Source organism: Cupressus sempervirens, chromosome 4, assembly GCF_028749045.1.
Source record: "Cupressus sempervirens isolate cs-2001-9-10 chromosome 4, ASM2874904v1, whole genome shotgun sequence".
Taxonomy (NCBI): domain Eukaryota; kingdom Viridiplantae; phylum Streptophyta; class Pinopsida; order Cupressales; family Cupressaceae; genus Cupressus; species Cupressus sempervirens.
In genome coordinates this window covers 522,733,819-522,755,566 of record NC_143121.1, presented here as the reverse complement: position 1 = coordinate 522,755,566, position 21,748 = coordinate 522,733,819, and positions in this window count along the sequence as shown.

The following is a 21,748-nucleotide window of genomic DNA, read 5'->3' as shown; positions in this document are numbered from 1 at the left end:
CATCTTTGTTGTCCTCTAACATCCATCTCATCCACCACCACCATGGTCTAGTACTCTAATACACCAAAAACATCCTTATCTTGCATTTCTTGATCCATTAGTTGTTATGGATTTGTCTCTTTGTCATTGATAAACTGACCTATCATATGCATAATTTAGTCAATTATTCAAGGGGGTACCCATATATACCACCTGTACTGGGGCATGTTTTATGCTTTCTTCATTAGTTATTATTTGGCACAAAACTCTAAATCACATTGTATCATAGAGGGGAAAATGTAGATGCTCAAAAATGGTTTGTGTCTACTATTTAATCATATTTTCATACTAGCACATCCCATTTTTGTATTTTACTAGTTCTAATATTTTATCCAACTTGATTAACATTTTAGCATATTTCAATAATACTCTTAATCATTCACACCCCCTTTCAAATCAACTACAAATCATTTTAGAATTGGTTCCTATTTTATCTATAAAAAAAGGAATCAACCCTAAACCATTTCAATATCATCATAATCCTTTCGAAGCAATGTAAAACTATCCTAAATCAATCCAAAATCATCCTAAATTAACCCCAAATAGTTCTAAATGAATCCTTATCAATCCAAAACATGTCAAACATCCCTGATCAATCATGACTTATCCATCCTTAAGCATTGTCATGTCCCTCAATGCCTTGTCAAACCTATCAAATTTGAACTTAGTGCCACCATGTCCCTTGGCACTAGGTCAAATGTGTAATTTTTATCATTCTATCATCAATATTTTTTATTCCATCAATGTCGGATCATGAAATTATCTAATCAATTTAATAACATTGACAATTCATGTCAATGTTATTACAATCAATATTATCAATCAAATTTGATCATGTGGCAATTACGATGTTCATTAAATGTCATATGTCCTTAATCCATGTCATATATCCTGGACATGTCATTAATTTTAATCACTCAATAAATTTTATCATGGATTTGAATCCTTCTTGATCTTTATAATCATTTCATTTCATTAAAAGGATAATCCTCCATTTACTTCATCAAATTGGTCAATTAGTTCCTATAGGATTAGGTAACCTGTAATCTATTCCTATATCATTTCAATCATTTTCCATCTTTATTTAATAATTATTCTTACTAGCCAACCTTATTAATCAATTAATATTTATTAATTAATTGGAAAATATTTGTAAACTATGGGAATTCTCAATTTCCTAAATCCTATTTTCCTATTTCTAATTTCTTATTCACCAATTTCCATTTGTGTGGAATTATGAATTTTTAATTCAAATATTCCACCTAGTCTTTACACATGTTCATAATACATCATAGATGCTCTCTCTACACTTGTCAAATATATCTCATATTTGACATATATAAATTTCCTTATGTGTGACTATAATAAGCCACATTCATCATAGATTCTTGTCTACAAGTGGCTTTGATGTTTCATATGCATGTCATAGATTCTCTTCCACTTTTATCCATGTTGACTTGTATGTTTCATAGATTCCTATATGTGGTATATTGTGGCATATTTTTCATAGATATTCTAAGGAATATTGTATGAAGTCGCATGTTCAAATCAACAAATGTCCATCTCTTCATTCATGTCTCACCTCTTGCATTTTGGCTATAAATTGAACCATCTTGGACTCACCTTAGAATGTTAACATGCATATTCTCATGAATTATGTCCAAACCACACTTCTAATATTATCAATAGTATTAATTGATTTATCATTGTGTCATTGTCCTTCAATTTTGTGTGCACTATAGGAAATTGGAGCTACATCAACAATGGAGAAGAAAGAAGGACATGGAAACTACAATTGAAAAAGGGTTTTTACTTGTTTTAATTCCTTTAGTTTCATTGGCTTACATGGTAGATTAGATTAGTTTAGCATATGTTGATCGAGTTTGTGGTTTCTCATAGTATGCTAGGTTTTAACCCATTTTCTTGTCCAAATTACTGAATCCAATTTTTTATTTAACATGTATACCAAATTATATTATTTCATTAACTATTCAACCAAATTTATTAACTTATAAATTAATAATCAATTAAACAGATGAAATAATGCACACAAGTAATACAAGAACACCAATATTTTTATCATGAAAACCCTTGGTTATAGGGGAAAAAGCATGGTAGGAATCAATACTACTTCTAAAGTGCCCTAGTTAAAGGCCTATCCCTATTACAAGCTTTTAGGAGTAGACCTTGTTAGGAGTCACTTTATCAAGGGATTTATGTCTATCTGTGTTATTATATTTACCCTATTAAGGGATCTATAGATCTAAATAAAGAGAAACCTAGTTAAAGTACTTCACCTTTACACCTATGAGAATCCTACTCAGCCTGTTAATAGTGACTCGATTAAGAGTTTTTCTAGGAGAACCTATTAGGATTCAACAAGTGATAGAATATAATTTATATTATTTTTGTATGGATCTATTTAAATGTAATAAATGTTTCTCTTGTAGAAAATCCACACACTACTTGATTTCACCTAATATTTATGATCTACAAGTTCACCAATTCATCAAATTAATTATAAATACATTATTCACTAATTAGGGAATCCACCATCTTAAATAGAACATATTACATTTTAATTTTACTTCTTGCTTCATCCACATCACAAAAATGTATTACCACATCCTATCAAATATTTACTAATCATTTTCATCCTCCAAATGCAATCACACATCGATCTAATCAAGAACATTCAACCCTTCTCACTTTTTCCAACATGCTTCCATCGACGAGTACATTAATAATGTACTCATTGATCTTTTTATGTTATTTTTAAGTAGTTATCTTGCAGAAAAATTCATGACTTTATGGTTTTAAGAGGATGAACTTATGTTTATATGTATATGTTATATATATCGTTAGACATTAAGTAAAAGTATGAATAGTTCAAATATGCTATAATTGCTTGAATATATGGACAAAAATGGTATAATGAAGTAATATTACATGCTAATAAATGTTTCCCCATTTATGCTATGCCTTGGGTAGTTTTCCTCCTATAGCCATAGGATTTGCAAGAGTGGTAATTTGAACTTACACCTTTTCTAATATTGATGATGAAATAAATATATGTATGTCGAAGTTGTGTGCATATTAAAAAAAAATTAGGTACTTGTTGTGGGTATTCAAGGGTTAAAACATTAGGGTTAAAATTCAGAGCTAACTAGATTGTTGAACCATCGAGAGTGGAGCAAGTCATTATATGATTTCTATTGGAATATCACATGAATGTAGCTTTCACAACTTGCTACATTCCTAGATAATTTAATCTTGATTAATGTTGATTCTATTTCAAACTTTATGAGTCTATAATTAATCCTAATTAATGAAGTGATTGTAGAGTTAGGGAGTAGTTGTAGTTTCCTTTAAATAACAATTTTTGTAGCTTTAAGCACAATTTTTGAGAAGAATAGGAAGTTGATTTATATAGTAGCAGAATGTGATACTATTTTTAAGTATAACTCTTTCGCCATGAATGAATAGAATGAGTAGTTCAAGTTTATATCCTTTACCTTAATTGTCTTTTATGTTCACTCATCAAAGGGGGCCCACTTGGTCAGTGAACTATTCTATTAGAATAGATTTCATTTCCTTGTTTATTTCCTTGCAAGATAGAACTATGTTGCTCCTACAGCCATTGATAATAGAATTAATGAACTGTTCTTGCAACATAGATGAATAGATAGGTTTACTATTGTAACATTATTTTAAAGCTTTGGGTTAAGTTGTTTTAGTTTCTAGCATAGGTTTCCTGCAACATTTCCTTCACTTTAGTTGTGATGACATGAAGTAGCATTAGAGCATACACTTTGCAGTCATCCTCTCAAGTTTACACTCCTGAGTTGACAAATTAAATGAAGTTAGTCGACTATTTTACGTAAAATACATGATGTTTTTTGACCATGGAATCATTGTGAAAGGATGTCCAATCCTTTGTTATTAAGGTATTAAGTTGACCGACCATTTTTGGTGCCTTTTTTGGGGAGGTGTCAATTTGGTTCAACCATGAGGTCATTATGTTAGTTTAAATTATGTATTATTTTGCATGCATAGAAGAAGAGACCTCCTTGGGAGATTTCTTCCCCATAATATTTAGGAAGAAATTTTTAATCTTGAACTTGAAGAAACTCATAGTGAGAATGAAGAATAAGAACCTTTTAAAAATCCATTTTTTGTTGCTCAAGAATGAATACCCTTATCCTCTAATGAATCATTGCATTTTAATAATCTCTTTGCTAAACTTTAATACCAAGATAATCCACTTTCCCTTGTTATCTATCAACCACCACCACCAAGTCCTCCTCTAAGAATGGCTCATCCTTAGCCTCAACCTACATTTCCCTTTCCTATCCCTCCTTAGCAAGGTAATAAGAACTTGAAGAACATGCCTTCTACTACACTTCCCAAGTTCTATGGCCTAATCACTAAAGTCCCTAAAACCTTCCTCTTTAAGTTTGATATCCTTTGTAGAAGTTATGACTATACAACTAATACTCACATGCTAAAGTTGTTTCCATCCACCTTAAAGGAAGCTTCTCTAAGATGGTTCATGGGGTTAGGTGCCAACATTGTAGCAGATTGTCCTGTAATGAGCAACTTATTTCTCACAAAGTACAAAGTATATTGTAGGGGTCAAGATTTGAAAGGGGATGACATTTTCAAAATGTCCCAAAAGGATGATAAAACCTTAGAAGACCATGTTTCACAGTTCATATTCAACCTACAGTGTAATACATAGTATCAACTGAATAAAGAATCAAAGGAACACTTTTTTCTAAGATGATTGAATGATAGAAGTATTGAAGCTCTAGATTTAATTGTAGGAGGAGATATCATGCAAGAAAAACTAGATTGATATAGAAAGTATATGTCTAAATTATTCTAGAGACACTATGAAGAAAGGGAGGGGACTTAGAGACCTACTACATAAGTCTAATGATAATTTAGGAGTATCAAAGATGAAACTATTTAATTTGTTGTCATATTTCAAAAAAAACATCATTATTGATGTAGCCACTCACTTGGATACCATATAGGCTAGAAGGAAGAAGGACAAACCTGATGTCATGTTAGCTGAATTCCGTCCACACTGTAGGGAAAAGAAAAGGTACTGTACATGCAAGTTTTTTGCAAGCTTGGAGATATAACCAATGCCTACTGAGTTCAAAGCCATTGATGAAAATGAGAGGTTCTCTATGTTGCTCAATGAAGATCATGGGATCAAAGAAAAGGTATGCCACAAGATCCTCTTCAAATTTATAATAATAATAATCAATGAAAAAATACTAGTTTTAGTAGAAATAATAATTGGCAACAACCTTAGTAAGGTTGGAAAAAACTTCAGCAAGGTCAACAATAACCTTAATAGGGTTGGCAACAATCCCAACAAGGTTGGAATTAAAACCAAAATTGGAATACCCAACCTAGTGAGCAAGCTCTAATGCCAACATCTTAGAAACAAGCTCTAATGCCTCCTCCTATAGCCACTAATGCTCCTCCCAAGAAGACTCAACTACTAGTTTAGCCTAATCCTAATCCCAACAATAACAAAAAACCAACACAATAGAAAAGCTATGCTATTTCCTTGAATGATATCCACTTAAGGTTAGGAACTATTCTTCCTTCACCCCCCAAAAGCCTATAATAACTAAAGTTGAGGATTCCCCAATTGAAAAAGAAGATGTGTTTAATTATTAGACCTCTCCTATAGCCAAAGAACCTCCATTTCCTCATAGGTTAATGGAACAAGGCTAGCCTATAGAAAACTTCCCAGTAATTAATTTGTTCAATCGACTCAAGTAAATGATAGTACAAATACCATTACTTGATGCTATCAAAGAAGTCCATGTCTATACTAAAGCTATCAAGGAAGAATGTATCAAACAACAAGGGGGAAAGAAGGATCCAAAAACCATTCATGTATTAGGATAATTGTTTAATTTAATATTGGAAAAATTAACTATACTTGAATATTCTGACCCTAGGAGTCCTGTGGTTACTATCATGGGATGCAAGTTCAAAATGCTTTAGTTGACTTAGGAGCATCTATAAACATCATGAAAAAGGAGGTATTGTCTCACTCACATATCATTGGCCTTAGAGAAACACCAACCATACTTTAGCTTTCTCATAGTTCTACTATTAAATTGGATGCAATGATAGAAGATGTCATAGTCACCTTAAATTCTTAGGAGTATTCTATAGATTTTTTTGTCCTTTCCCCAAAGGATAAAATGGGTGGATATTATTTAATTTTAGGGAAACCATGGTTGGCCATTTTAGATTCCTATATGGCTTGTTGATCTAGAAAGATGATGATATCCAATGGTATCCATACTAAGAACCTAACCTTATACTTCCCTACTCAACCATTGTTATTAGATGCCCAAGTAATCTAGCCAAACTTGGATGATGAAGATATAGAGGTAAAATCCATCCATTAGCTAATGATGATAGGCTGAGAATCATTTATAACCTCTTGAGAAGAAGATGAAATCTTTTTATCCATTATCATGAATGAATTTGGAGTAGAACCTCAAATGTGTCCTCAAGTAGAATGTGTCCTAGAAACTATATTACCATGTTTGAATACACCCCAACATTCAAAAGCTTCCCAATTCATCTACTCCTTATTACCACATGAGATGGATTATTCTCATCTTACCCAGTTATTCATGACAAACAAGATTATTAAGATGAAAGTTGGTCCAGAAAAGGAGCTAAATGTAAACAATGCCTTATCACCTTCCCATCAAAAAATTATATTGCTGCTACTACAGGAGAATCAAAAAGCATTTTCTTGGGACTATGGACATGAAAGGCCTAGACCGTATGCCTTGTACTCACAAAATTTACATCAATCTTGATTTTAAACCTATTTGAGAACCTTAGAGGAGACTTTACCATTTATAGACCAAGTTCTTGACAACCCTTTTTTCTTAAAGAGGGGTAAATGCTTTGACCTAGAGCTATGAACCAGTGAGGCCACAAATGGGGGACCTCATCCCCATTAGATTTGAACCTTAATGGCAAGGATAAAAACTCAATAACTTAACCATCACAACATGCCACTATTGGCTAAGTTCTTGACAACCTAGCTAGAAAAAATTATTTCTCTTTTCTAGATGGTTTTAGTGGTTACAACCAGATGCAAATATCTCCAGAGGATCAAGAAAAAAAAATTCACATGTCCATGGGGTCCTTTTTCCTATTCAACCCTACCGTTTGGCCTGTGTAATGCCCTAGCCACAGTCCAGTGAGCTCTCATGAGTATCTTTTTAGATATATCTATTGACTGTATGGAGATCTACATGGATGATTTTGCTATCTATGGGACTAATTTTAAGGAGGCAAAAGCCAACTTAGAGATAGTACTCAAGAGATGAAAAGACTATAACCTTTCCCTAAATAGTGAAAATTATTTTATGATGATGGAAGGAGTACTACTAGGTCATTTTATTTCATCCATAGGTATCCAAGTAGATCCTACCAAGATTAAAGTCATTAGTACATTACCTATGCCAATAAAGCAGAAGGATGTCCAAAGTTTCCTAGGACATGTTGGATATTATAAAAGATTCATTGAGAATTTCAGTCAACTTGAAACACCACTTTATAACTTGTTAAAATAGGAATCTAAATTTTCCTAGGACTCTATGTGTGCTGCATCTTTCCTACAGCTTAAAGAAGTCCTCACCATAGCACCATTTTTAAGAGGACCTAATAGGGAATTACCTTTCCAAATCCATATAGATGCCTTAGACTATGTTATAGCTATAGTACTAGGCCAAAACGTAGGCTCAATTGAACATGCTATTTATTTCATCAGTGAAAATCTAAAAGGTGCAAAGTTCAACTACATAGTTACTGAAAAAGAGTTACTTGTAGTTATTTATGCACTGAATAAATTTAGACACTACATTGCTAGATATGAAATATTTGTTCATACTGATCACTTTGCTATAAAGTATCTGATGAATAAGCTTGCAATATTAGGAAGATTAGCCTGATGGTTGTTACTTATGCAAGAATTTGATATCACCATAATAGATAAACTAGGAAAGGCCAATGTGGTAGCTGATTTTCTCTCTTAGTTGCATGTCCCTGATGATCATGTAGCTATTTATGATATTTTTCTATATGAACACATTTTTGTATTATTAGCAAAAAATCCATGGTATGCAAATATTGTAAATTACCTAAATATAGGAAAGATGCTAGCTCACTTCTCTGCCAAAGAAAGGAAGTTACTCTCTGAAAAGAGATTTAATTATTCTTGGATTGTTGGATTTATATTTAATATTGGACATGATCAAGTAACGCATTGGTGAATAAGAGAAGATGAAACATATGATATCTTGAGGGCGTGCCATGATGAGCCCTATGGAGATCATTTTTCAACCAAGAGGATAACCTTTAAACTATTGAAAACTAGGTACTATTGGCCAAGTTTACACAAGGATGCAACTAGAAACACAAAGAAATGTGATAAGTTTCAACATATAGGAAGACCCACTAGATTAGAAGAAATTCCCTTGTAGCCTCAAGTGGTTGTTGTACCCTTTGATAAATGGGGGATTAACTTTGTAGGCCCTATTGAACCCTCTTTACAAGGTAAATCATATATCTTAGTTTTCACTGATTATGTAACTAAATAGGTAGAGGCCAAATCCATGAAAGATCCAAGGGATAACAATGTACAAAGTTTTTGTATGAATCCATCTTTACATGGTTTGGAGTCACTAGGGAGTTGAAATCTTATCAAGGAGCTTAGTTTACATCTCATCTGATAGATTCTCTCATGGAAGAATATACTATTTGGCATGGTAAATCATCCCCTTACCACACACAAGCTAATTTATAAGTAGAAGTTACCAACAAGTAGTTGGAATCCATTCTCACCAAAATAGTAGCACTCCATAAAAAGGATTAGGCCAAACACCTTCCTAAAGCTCTTTGGGCTTATAGAACCACCTAGAAATCTACCATAGGTTTTACTCCTTTTGAACTCACCTATGGTAGGACAACTGTAATACTTGTAGAGTTTGAATATAAAATAATAAGAACCACTTTGGAGCTCAGTATGGAACTCACTATTGCACAACAAGACCACATCCTAAGTTTAAATGGTCTTGATGAATGATGCAAATCTGCATATCTGCATTGAACAACATCAAACTCATCCAGCATCAATGGAAACAATGGCATGATAAGTTTATCAAAGATAATAGGACATTGGACCCTTCTTTATAATTCCAAGTATTAGCACAATCTAGGAATGTTTCAAACTCACTGGATAGGACAGTATGAGATTGTTGATGTCTTTCCATATGGATTGATCTAGTTGTCTACTCTTGATCCTATTTGATTCAAGTTACTTGTAAATGGGCATCACCTAAAGCTCTAAAACAAACCAGTAAGTCAAGAGGAGTTCCTATAGGAGTTTCAGCATAGTGAAGATATATTCATTCCTCCAGTTGAGTAGTCTAGGTCTTCTACCTTGACTACTACCAACTCTTGATTCCATTCAAGATTTTCATAATGAGCACTTTCTTATTAAAAGTACTTTCTCCACCTTACATTTCACCTCACCCTCTATCTTTCCCATCCCTCCATCCCATTCCATCACTCCATCATTTCTAATGATCTTTTTTAGTACACTTTCCTGCAACACCTACCAGGTATGTGTCACATACTCTTGCATATATTTTATTTTACTCACTTTTTATTAGAAATTTGTGTTGTTTAACTTTATTACTCTTGCATATATCCTGGCCTAGTAGGATCCATGCCTATACTTAGTTGGTTGGAATATTCATTCATTTTTCAAAATTTCAAATCACATGTAAACTTTAAAAGCATCTTATGATATGAATATCATCACATATTAATGACCTGTCCTTCTATGATTGTGTCATTAAGGGAGTTAAGGACATTAAAGTTGAGCTTAACTTTAATGATAATTGGAAACATGTTCTGGGTGACAACACACAAGTAAAAAATTATGAGACTAGTGTAAGGATGTCATGAGATTGTGTGCATTAAAAATCATTATGAAGAATGAAGTGATAGTACACCATTTTCTCTATTTGTGCCATAATATTGTAAATTTTGTTAACTCGCCATTGTTGAACTCTAGAAAATTTCATCATTTTGTCAAAAAAATTCTCTGAGTAACAATGGGTGGATGTCATTAGAGGTTTGAACCAATTAATCATAGATTTTTGTTGGGTGATGCAGCTAGTTGCAAAATTTTCTGAAGGAGGGAATGGTAAGATTGTTGCCTCAGTCTTAAGGGATTTGATGACAAGGTTTCTCTTCAATTTTTGAGCACCTTGCAAGATGGTTTTACAATGGTTAAGAGCCTCATAATTGATTATAGAAGATGTGGTAGCTGAAGTCACTGGGTTACCCTAGGAAGAAGAAAATTGGGCAAAAGATTTTGACCTTTGAAAAACTAATGCATATTAAAGTGTGCATTTTGGCCCTTTGTTGGACATTGATAAGAAGTAGGGTACCTCCAAATTATCATTTCCTTTGGAGTTTATCCAGCCAACAACATGCATCATTCAATACTTCACTTGTGAAGGTTATTATAAATACCTCCATGCCCTACATTTCAAGATTTTGGCTCACTTGTGGCATGATTATTGATATGTAAATCTTCCCAATTTCTTGTTTAACATTGTTAAGAAGAAAAATTATTTAGTACAATTAGGAAATGATCAGTCTATCTCCCATCATTTCTTGATAAAATTAGTTTTGGAAAGAGATTTTAACAAATAATCAATTGGGACATGGGAAGAGTTTTTGCAGTTAAAAGAGGTATAGGCTAGGTTGGTTGACCCTATATGCCAAGGGGTTGGACGAAGGGAAAAGACATCTACTAGTTTTTGTAATGTTATTCCTAGGACTAAATTTTTTCCTAAAGCCTCTCACTCCAACTCTAGACCAAATAATAAGAGAATTTATAAAGTTGGTGCCTCATCTCTAGCAAAAAGAAAAGAAAAAATAGAGAAGCTGCTAGTGCCCCAAGACCCCATCATATGTTAAGACCAAGTCTACTATTAGGGAAGGAAAAGGTAAAGCTATAGGACCTAAAGAAGAGAAATTAGAATGAAAACCTAATGATGAAAGTAATGTTAATGAAACCCTGTACTCACAAAAAGAGGAAGCTTTAGAAACCTTCTAAAGCACCTACTATAGAAATATCTGCAAGCAAGAGGAAACAAAAGAATCCTCCATGCCTATCTACACCTCCTATGAGGAAAATTATGAGGCTTTCTAAAGGAAGTAAGATTACTGAAGCCTTTGTTCCAATGGTTAACCTAGAATCTTATGAGGTTGAGAAGAAGTCCTCTTCGGAGGGAAAATTGCAACAAAACACAGTCAGTAATAATGAGTGCAGTAACCAGAATCCACAACCCAAAGTTGACCTTAGTGTTAACTATGTGCTTGTTGATAGTGACAAGGAGTTTGATGAGCTTGAAGCATCTGAGGAATTTGAAGAAATCCCTATTATGCAAGATAATGGTCAGAATCTAGAAGACCTTTCTTCTAAGGACTATCTAGAATTCAAGCAAGAAATTATTGAGAAAGTTATGTAAAAGCTCAATCAAGAAAGACTAGATACACTGGCCATAACAGTAGCTGAATCTAGTAGGAAGAGAATGTGGTGATGATAATTCTCATAAGTGAAGGAAAATGCTTCACACCACAAAGTGTCAAAAAAACTCCTCATTTGACCTCTGAATGGATAGACATTTTTAACTAGGAACCATTGCCACCACCCAATCTGTCTACACCTTTGTCAACAATAATCAATTTGTTTCAATAGTTGTTATGGGAAAGAGCTCAATGGAAGCTAGAAAAAGGAAAATTGAAATGTGATCAGAGCTATCAGTTTAAACAGAGCTCAAACTAGAATGAAGTTTTAAAAAGGAGGATTGAAAAAGTTATAGGATTCATTCTTGAATTGATGCAATGCAGATCACCATCACCAATGTATGCATTGTTCCTAAAAGAGAAGTGTTTGAATTTCAAATTGACTAGAATTGTGGAAGGACTTAATCCCTCCATTTCAACTCTGCATGAGTTTTATGATAGATTCCAATCTATTCCAATGCCTTTGAAGAATTTATTGTGCGAATTATATCTCCATAATTTGGTAGTGCCTAATGACACTGAGTGGAACTCACTCTTGTATATAGGGGATGTGCGGTTGAGAATATTGATATCTTGGATGCAAAATGAGATAATTAGGGAACATCAAGTTGTACCTTATAGGAATAATGAAATGATAATTCATTTACTTATGAGACCAAAAGTTCAAAACTATAGACAAAATTTTGTGGATTGGATTTCTATTCTAGTACAACCCTATTGGAGCTAGTAAAGTATGCTCAATCAAAGAACAAGCCTTCACAGATTTGGAACAACACTCCTCTTGAGATGTTGAGATAACTATAGTTGCTTCAAGAAAAAGATGGAAATGGATGCCACATGACCTAAAGATAAGAGAACCCCACTCTCCTCAAAATTTGACCCTTTCTAGTATTAGAATTCCATGGTATATTGATTTGGGAAGGAATCGGTGCAAACATTGGCTTCCATTAATGTATCAGCCCCCTATTCTCCTGTAACCACTACTACTAGTAAATCACAATGCAAAGGATCATGATATGATAGCATAAGTTTGGTGATGGAGGAGGCTGAAGAAAAATTAAGGGTACTTTGACTATGTTAAGAATGAGCTAGGGGAGAGAATAGCCAGTGATTGGAGAGTTCGGGCTAGAATCAGAAACTTCATGATTGTTGGGGACTAGAAATAGCTCATTTGGGGGGACTGATGGATCTCTAAAAGGCCATTATTTTAAGATCTTTTTATCTTGTTCTTTAGAAGTTATCTTGTAGAAACAGTCAAGACTTTATGGTTTTAAATAGATGAACTTAAGTTTTTATCTATATGTTATATATATGTTAAGACATTAAGTAGAAGTATGGATAGTTCAAATATGCTATAATTTCTTGAATCTATGGAAAAAATGGTATAGTGAAGTAATATTACATGTTGATAAATGTTTCCCCATTTATGTTATGTCTTGGGTAGTTTTCCTCCTATAGATATAGGATTTGCAAGAGTGATATTTTGAACTTACACCTTTTCTAATATTGATGATGAAATAAATATATGTATGTGGAAGTTGTGTGTGCATTAAATGTTTATTAGGTACTTTTCACAAATATTCAAGGGTCAACACATCATCATTAAAAGTCAAATCCAACCAGATTGTTGAACCATCATGATTGGAGCAAGTCATTATATGCTTTTTGTTGGAACAACACATGAATGTAGCTTCCACAACTTGTTACATTCCTAGAGGATTTATCTTGATTAATGTTGATTATGTTTCAAATTTTATGAGTCTACAATTGATCCTCATTAATGGAGTGATCATAGAGTTAGGAAGTAGTTGTAGTTTCCTTTAAATAATGACTATTGTAGCTTTAAGCACAATCTTTGAGAAGAATAGAAAGTTGACTTTTATAGTAGTAGAGTGTGATACTATTTTTAAGTGTAATTCCTTCACCATGAATGAATAGAATGTGTAGTTCAAGTTTATTTCCTTTATCTTGATTGTATTTTATGTTCACCCATCCAATGGGGCCCACTTGGTGAGTGAACTATTATGTTAGAATAGATTTCATTTCCTTGTTTGTTTCCTTGCAAGATAGAATTATGTTACTTCTATAGCTATTGATAATAGAATCAATGAACTGTTCCTACAACATAGATGAATAGATAGGCTTACTATTGCAATATTATTTTAAAGCTTTGGGTTAAGTTGTTCTTTCACTTTCTAGTGTAGGTTTCCTTCAACATTTCCTTCACTTTAGTTATGATGACTTGAAGTAGAATTAGAGCATACAATTTGTAGTCATCCTCTCAAGTTTACACTGCTAGGTTGACAAATTAAATGAAGTCAGTCTACTATTTTAAGTAAAACACATGATGTTGTCTGACCATGGAATCATTGTGAAAGGGCATCCAATCTTTTATTATTAAGGTATTAACCTGACTAGCCACTCACAAAAACCAACCAAATCATCACTAGTTAAGATTTAAATCAATTGTTCTAAATACTATGTCAACTCTTCATAGAACAAACTACAATCTATTAAAAATGTCTTTTGCTACATAAATTATCTTGGGATTGAAACAAAAATCACATATCTTAGTCTAGATAATGTAGACTAAACCACAACACCTAAAACCATATAGATTTTATTGACCAATAAAATCATTCATCTATCACTAACTATTCTCCTAATTTCTCTTTCAACCTTAAATCTATCATAAATCTCTCTCAACTTTTCATTAGCCTATGTGATCCTACATACAATATCTCAAGATATCTTTAAGTTTCTCATTCGAATTGCACACTTCAATTCAACTCCAACTCCTATTGAAACATTAGATTCAACTACTTGTTCACATAATCAAATCTCTCAATAAAATATCAAACAACATAATAATGTATTGATAGCAATGAAAACACAATAACTAATTATTTTGGCATCAAACCTACATTGCAATACTTCTCAATATAATCTACATCATTTATTATAGTAATTTGAAGCACATGTCCATATATTATAATATTAAACAACAAAGGGAGTCAAGAAATTGTGTAGATCTCACAAATTAGGTCTTACAACTTAGTCCCTCTTTGTATAAATACTATTTACATAAGATTTTCCATGACCAATAACATAAGAATACAAATAATAATCAAATATTAGTAAATATATGAAAGTAACCATCCTCATGAAACATCATGCCATGCCTGAAACATAATGTGCATTTATAAACACTAGTAGAACATATGAATAATTATCATATCATATATCATCTAAACTAGCATAGCATCCTAAAAAATAAATAGCACTAATGATCAAGCAGACTTATTATCAAACCAACATCACTAATGCAACTAAGTAGTATTTCATTCACATTAATCATAATAAAATTAATTTTGTAATTATATAAAATTAATTCATTAACTAATATATCAATTATTCTTAACTCTTCCTTCATTTGAGATATGGGCAAAAAATAATAATAACTTTGTAGGGAGCCAAGTTTGGAGTGGTGCTATAAGTATTGAATAAGGTACAAGTGTATGTAATGAAGAGGTATAAGAAAAGAGACCCAACTTTGCACCAATATATGTCATTTAATAAAATGTCAAAACATGAAATCACTCTACTCAAAATAGACCACAACTAAATGAGAAATGGCATCGGTAACATAATATAAGATGTAGTTGTTAAGAATTAAAGTATAAACATATAATTAAGAGAGGGGATGAATCAATTGTGAACAATTTAAACTTAAGTATAACTTATTATATCCAACATCAATACTCAAACCAATGAATCATAATAGAAGATAAACCCTACACAATGATAAAATAATTTGTTAAGTAGGATACCTTGATCAAAGGGAAAAATCTAGTGGGGGTGGAACACACAAGATATTGTACTAATATATAAGTTCCTTATGAAAGTATGTGACCTTCTTAGGATCCAATTACAATGCAATCAAAAAAAGATCCATGTTAAAGGAAATATCCTTATTAGAAAACCTTTAACCCTTTTTAGAAGATTCTAACCCTATTAAAGGTTAATGTGACATCAACTAGGCTCACTGTCCAAATTTCTCCATCCACTGTGAAGATATATTCTTTAGGATAACATATCTAGAATAATGAACATGCCAATATTGCAACTTAATTTCCAATATAGTTCCTTTCAAGCTCAACACTATGTCTTTTCTTTATTTTTATTATCCAAACTTCAAGGTTGCATCATATCACAATCCATGGATCATCTTTATGATATATATCCAAGGAAAATGTCTTTCCTTTATACCCTTTCCAAATAACTAATTAGATCGATCTGTTAGGGATTTTCCAATGTAAAAATATCAAATAGGACCTCACTAAGGAATAAATAGATTCTTAAGCATCATTATAATTTTTATATTAAGGTTCCCACATGTTATAATATAGTTAACACTTTATACAGTGAGGATCAACATGGTACATCATTACAGTCAATAGTTAGTAAATCAAATCGCATGTTTCACATTAGCAACCTCATCACAATGATCTCTAAAACTTTCCAACATGAAAGTGAGCATGCCTTCAAACAAAATCTAAGCATGTTATCCTTAATTATATCTTACTAATAACATATAATAAATTTCCCAATAACTATCCCTGTCACTTTTTCCTACACACTGGTCTATTACTAGTCTTTACCAAATGTACTCTAACTTAGGCAATACTCATCATGAAAATAAGATAATATAGATGCATCATTTGTACTAATCTATGAACTTAATCATATGCTCACATTCCTTAACTTGTTATGTATCAACATATTTGTGCCAATAATCCTCTACAATATATAGTCTTTGTCTATCATGAACTCTCAAAGGTTGTCATCAATGACAAATCTTATTATCAATACAACACATGACTAACATATCATAGTACCAACCAAACATGTGACAAAAATCCATCCATCCAAAATAATGTGTTAAATATCCTCAACATATGCAACCTTTACATGCTCTAATACTCCTCCTTTAACATCAATCCTTTTTCTTAAGGTTTTTCATTATTTCTCTCCCCCTTTGACATCAATGGAAAAGGTACCAATATGGCAAGTATCGGACTGAAGTACTCACTCTTTGATGAACACCCTCATTAAAGTACTTATATTGGATCAAGTCAATCTACAACCAAGAGAATATATACCAAGTACCAAAAAGCATTCACCTGACCAATATCATTACAAAATAAATCTTGATAAGTCTACCCAATGTGACCACTTCCCCTAAGGAGCAGTACTAAGCATCGTATCAAGATTTTTGAGTAGTGCTTTGACTGTACTATACTGATGCATTATTGTATCTTTTATTATGTATCAGGTGGGGACATTACCCCAAGCATGCCTTTGAGATACTCAATGGTGTCCTTAGCTAATGGTTTAGTAAATATGTATGATATTTGTTCCTTACTGACATATTCCAGTCTAATTTCTTTCTCTACAACTTTCTTTCTTACAAAATGATGCATAGTACAAATGTATTTAATTTTTGAATTTAAAATTGGATTTTTTGACATACTCATGGTATTTATGTTATCATAATGTAAAAATTTTGGCTCTAAATATTTAGTATCAATGCCCTTCAACATTTTCTTCATCCACATGATCTGATAACAATTTTTTTTTGTCACAACACACTCTTCCTCTATTTTGGATTGTGAAATAAAACCCTTTTTCTTACTTAGCCAATAAACCAATCTTCACCAAAAAATAAAGTACCACCACTTGTGCTCTTTATATGATCAACTTTTCCTACCAAATCAGCATTAGTATATGCACATAATATGAAATCATTAGGTCTATCATACCATAAGCCAAAACCTATAGTTCCTTTCAAATATCTAAAAAAATATTTTTACTGTTAGTAAGTGTTTCTTTAGGATCTACATGAAATCTCACATTCAAAATTGTTATCTTTCACATATATAAAGGAAATATTGTTGACTCTAGAATTAGTTTTTCAATTGTCTTTTCATGGGATTCATTAACATTTTGAATCAAATATGTCATTCATTTCAATACTCATCTATTATATTGCATTTATTATGTTTCCTTATCATTCTAATGAGTCATTACTTATCTAGCCACAACTTGGGAGTTACCACACATATTCATATATTTAACTTTGAGGATATTGTGGTCCACAACCCAATGATGAAAGGGATATTCTTAAAAATATTAGTAAATCAATTTCAATACAAAATGAAAATGGTATGTGTAGACACCTAAATCCTTTAGAAAATAAAGTATTTTTATTTTTTGAAAAAGTCCCTGATGACATCATCATTTATTAATTAATTAATTATTTAATTAATTAATTTATTTTTATGCCATTAAATCCTTTTATCTTAATTAAAAATATTTAATTAAGAAATCCCTCCCAAAAATGTTTAAATCTTATTTAAACATTATTTCCTTATTTATTAATTATTTAATTAATAAATTGACCAAAAATCTCAAAATAAATAAATAATTTTTTTTTGCCCAAAACTTGGCCAATTTCCTTAAGACCACTAACCTCTTCCAAAATCTTCTAATCCTTCTTTAATTTCGATTAAAGGCTAATCTCATCATTTCCTACCCCTAATCCCAACTCAACATATTTAATTAAGATTAAATTTTAATCCTCATGTTTATTAAAAATATTTTAATAAATATCTCCCCAACCCAAACCGTTGAAATAAATAAAACTTTATTTATTTCCTAAAAACTTTATTTATCCTCATCCTAGAAAGTTCTAGACTCTTCTAGAAAGTCTTCATCCTCATCCAAAGCCTCGACTCTTCTAGAAGATGTCAATCCTTATCTTTGACCCTAATCCTAATACCCCCCCTAACCTTGTCACATGCCCTAAACATGGGTTAAGAGTTGCTAACCCAAGCCAAAGCCAAAAAATATCTCCTCCTTCACCCACCCTTATTAAATGCCATCCACTTGCCCATCTCTAATAAGACTAATCTAATCTTAACCCAAGCCTAATTCAAGCCTTAATCATTTGCACATTCCTAAGCCAAGCTTAAGACTTTCTTAATCCAACCCAAGTCAAAATATCTCAACTCTCTCACAAATATTCCAACCATAAAACTTTATAAAGCCCACAAAGCCATAAATGACTCTTACAAGCCCATTCATTGCTCTTACAAGCCATTATGAGGGTCTTTATGAGCTTTGAGCCTCCTTTGTTGACCCCTCAACCCCTCTTGCTCTAACCAATGACTCTGTGACATGTGTCACTCCTTGATTGTCTATAGGGAAGCACAATCCATGTGCTCTCCTCTCATTCAATCTAAACCTTCCATAACCTTTCTCCCATCCTTGCATCCTAGCCCTTGATCCCTCAAGCCCTTTGCCTATTTAAGAAATCCTCTCCCAAGCCATTTTAACACAATCTAGAAAGTAAAGCCATAATGCCATTTTGAGAAGCCATTTTTACATCAAATCCATTCACCAAAATCCATCAAAAATCCTCCATTCAAGTCCATTTGAGCATTTGAGCATACATACATAATCAAGCCATCTTATCTATTAGACACACCTCTACATCAAGTGATCATCCTCATTGAGAGAGCCTATCTATGGCTCATATTCTCATTTGAGGACTTCACTTTGTCTCTCATGAAGTTATGTTAAATTAGTATGCAAATGCTTTTTGATTGTTTTCATTTAGTGTTTCTAACATACTAAAGTAGCATATACAGTATGATTTTATCCAAAGTAGAAAAAAAAATCAGCTATACCTTCAAACTAGACATGCATATAGATGTATCAAAAACATGGTCCAACAACAAGAGGTATCAATATGTAAACTATTCTCATCAAGAAAGGACATATTGAGAAGTGTATGAGTAAGAGAAGGTATTGTAGCTAATCAATCAACAATGACTTATTATTTTATCAATTTTTTAAAATATGAATTTAAGACCAAACTCAAATAAAATATAACCTAATTTGCAAGACAACCAAAAGGAGTGGGTTCCAACATATAAATTGATGTATATTCTTACATTAAAATGTCTTAGTGTGATTATGTAACATTTAAGATTTTATGATAAAAGGATGAAAATCATGCATAATTCATCCATGCTCACATACAATGTCTTATAATGTAATAATGTACACCTAAACTAGTAAAGCATGTTTTAGTTTCCATTTTCACTATTTTGAGCTTGTAAATACTCCAATATTCACCTATTCCCAATACATAGAACATAATAGTTTTTATATGAAGAGTGAGAGGAAAAAAATTTCAAAAACTATTATTTCTTGTCTTCAAATGTATTTTGATAATATTCATTTCTTTCAAAGTTAACATATTCCTATAAAAACATTATGAATTGCAATATTTTATCCATTACTTGAGAAATATCCTTAATTTTCCTTCGAATACTTGGTGTTGTGACAAGTTCTTCAAGGGAGGATAACAATAGAATAAATTAAATTGAATCCACCTTCATTTCCTTTTATTATGGAATGCATTATAATGAGCAACCATTGCCAATAAAAAATGAATTTATATAGAAGTAGTCATACTTTTTTTGCATAACTATTCAAATATTATCCTCAAGTTATGTAGGTATTCATGTGTTATATTTATTTCTATTCTCATCCCAACTATCCTTTAATAGCTAAAACATAAGGTAATGGAAGAGTATTGTCATGACCCTTTAATATATACCTTTCATTTTATTTTTATTGCTTCTAGATTTGATTTCATGAATATTTTGTGTCAACTTTCTAAATCAAACTTTATAATCTCTCATTAGGATATTAGAGATTATAAGGAGACTAAATGACATAAGTTCATGGAATGTGATATGAAATGTTTATCCAAAAAAATACTCACCCAAACAAATCAAAAACCAACAATAGTAAAGTCTAATGGATTGCAGAAATTGACTCACATTAATGTACCCACTATGTTTTCTAGCTCAAAAGGCATGAGATATATAAAAATGTGCCCCAAGGTATGATAAAATTAGTTTGTATTAATCTTGGAGATAATCAATGAGTTTCTTGTAGCTTGAAAATCCATTTATAAAGATAGAGATTCAAGACCAATGAAGGATCTACAATCGTACTAACACTAGCAAGAGTAGATTCATCCTTAGAAGATTCTTTGTTAAGATCTCTAAAATTGTTATAAATATGGATGAGTTTTCAATATACCATATTAGAGATCTAGAGAAATAATCAAAAGGTCTTGTAAATATAACTTTTATCATCTTGGATAACTCCTCTTTAACTAGCAAAGTGACCTCAAGATTCATCTTTCTAATCTATTGTTTAATATATTTAACATCAATGCCTAACATAATATTACATATTATAATATTAGGCTTGATGTTGAGAATGTCGTGGTAGGACCATTTTAATATTCTTTGAATTATTTGAGTAATGTGGTCATGTTAACTTATTCATATTTCTCTAGATAATTTTATATCTAGAGGAGCTTTTCTTTTTCATGTTGGTCCATGTCTATGTTATGTATGCCACCATCTATGAGTGCGTTACACTTTTTATTGAAAGGTTGGGTGGTAAATGTATTAGAATCACTATAGGGTCATCTCCCTATAGTATGAATTTTTTTAAAAAAATGTGGGGAAGACCTCAATCTTGATGACATAAAGATAAATACGTAGATACCCCAATTATTTCATTAATACTTCATTATTTATAGAAGTTGAAATTGATAATATTTATTTGTAATCACCTAAAAATGGTCATCTAGATTATTAGCCCCCTTTTCAAAATTTTGGCTAAATTAATTTAATTATTTACTTAGACCAAATTGCTAATAATCAATTTATTTTATTATAACCTATAGTTTGACTATGCTATCCTAAGTTCATTATTTGATTGAAATAACATGTCCCCTTTTAATTAAATAAAAGACCCCATTGTTCTAACCCACTTAAAGTGCACAGATAAAGTCTTTTTTCTATTTTGCAATTAAAAGAAAAGGCTTTGTGACTTTTTTCTTATATGCAAGTCAACTTATATTCTATTGGTTGACTTGTGTGTGCACATG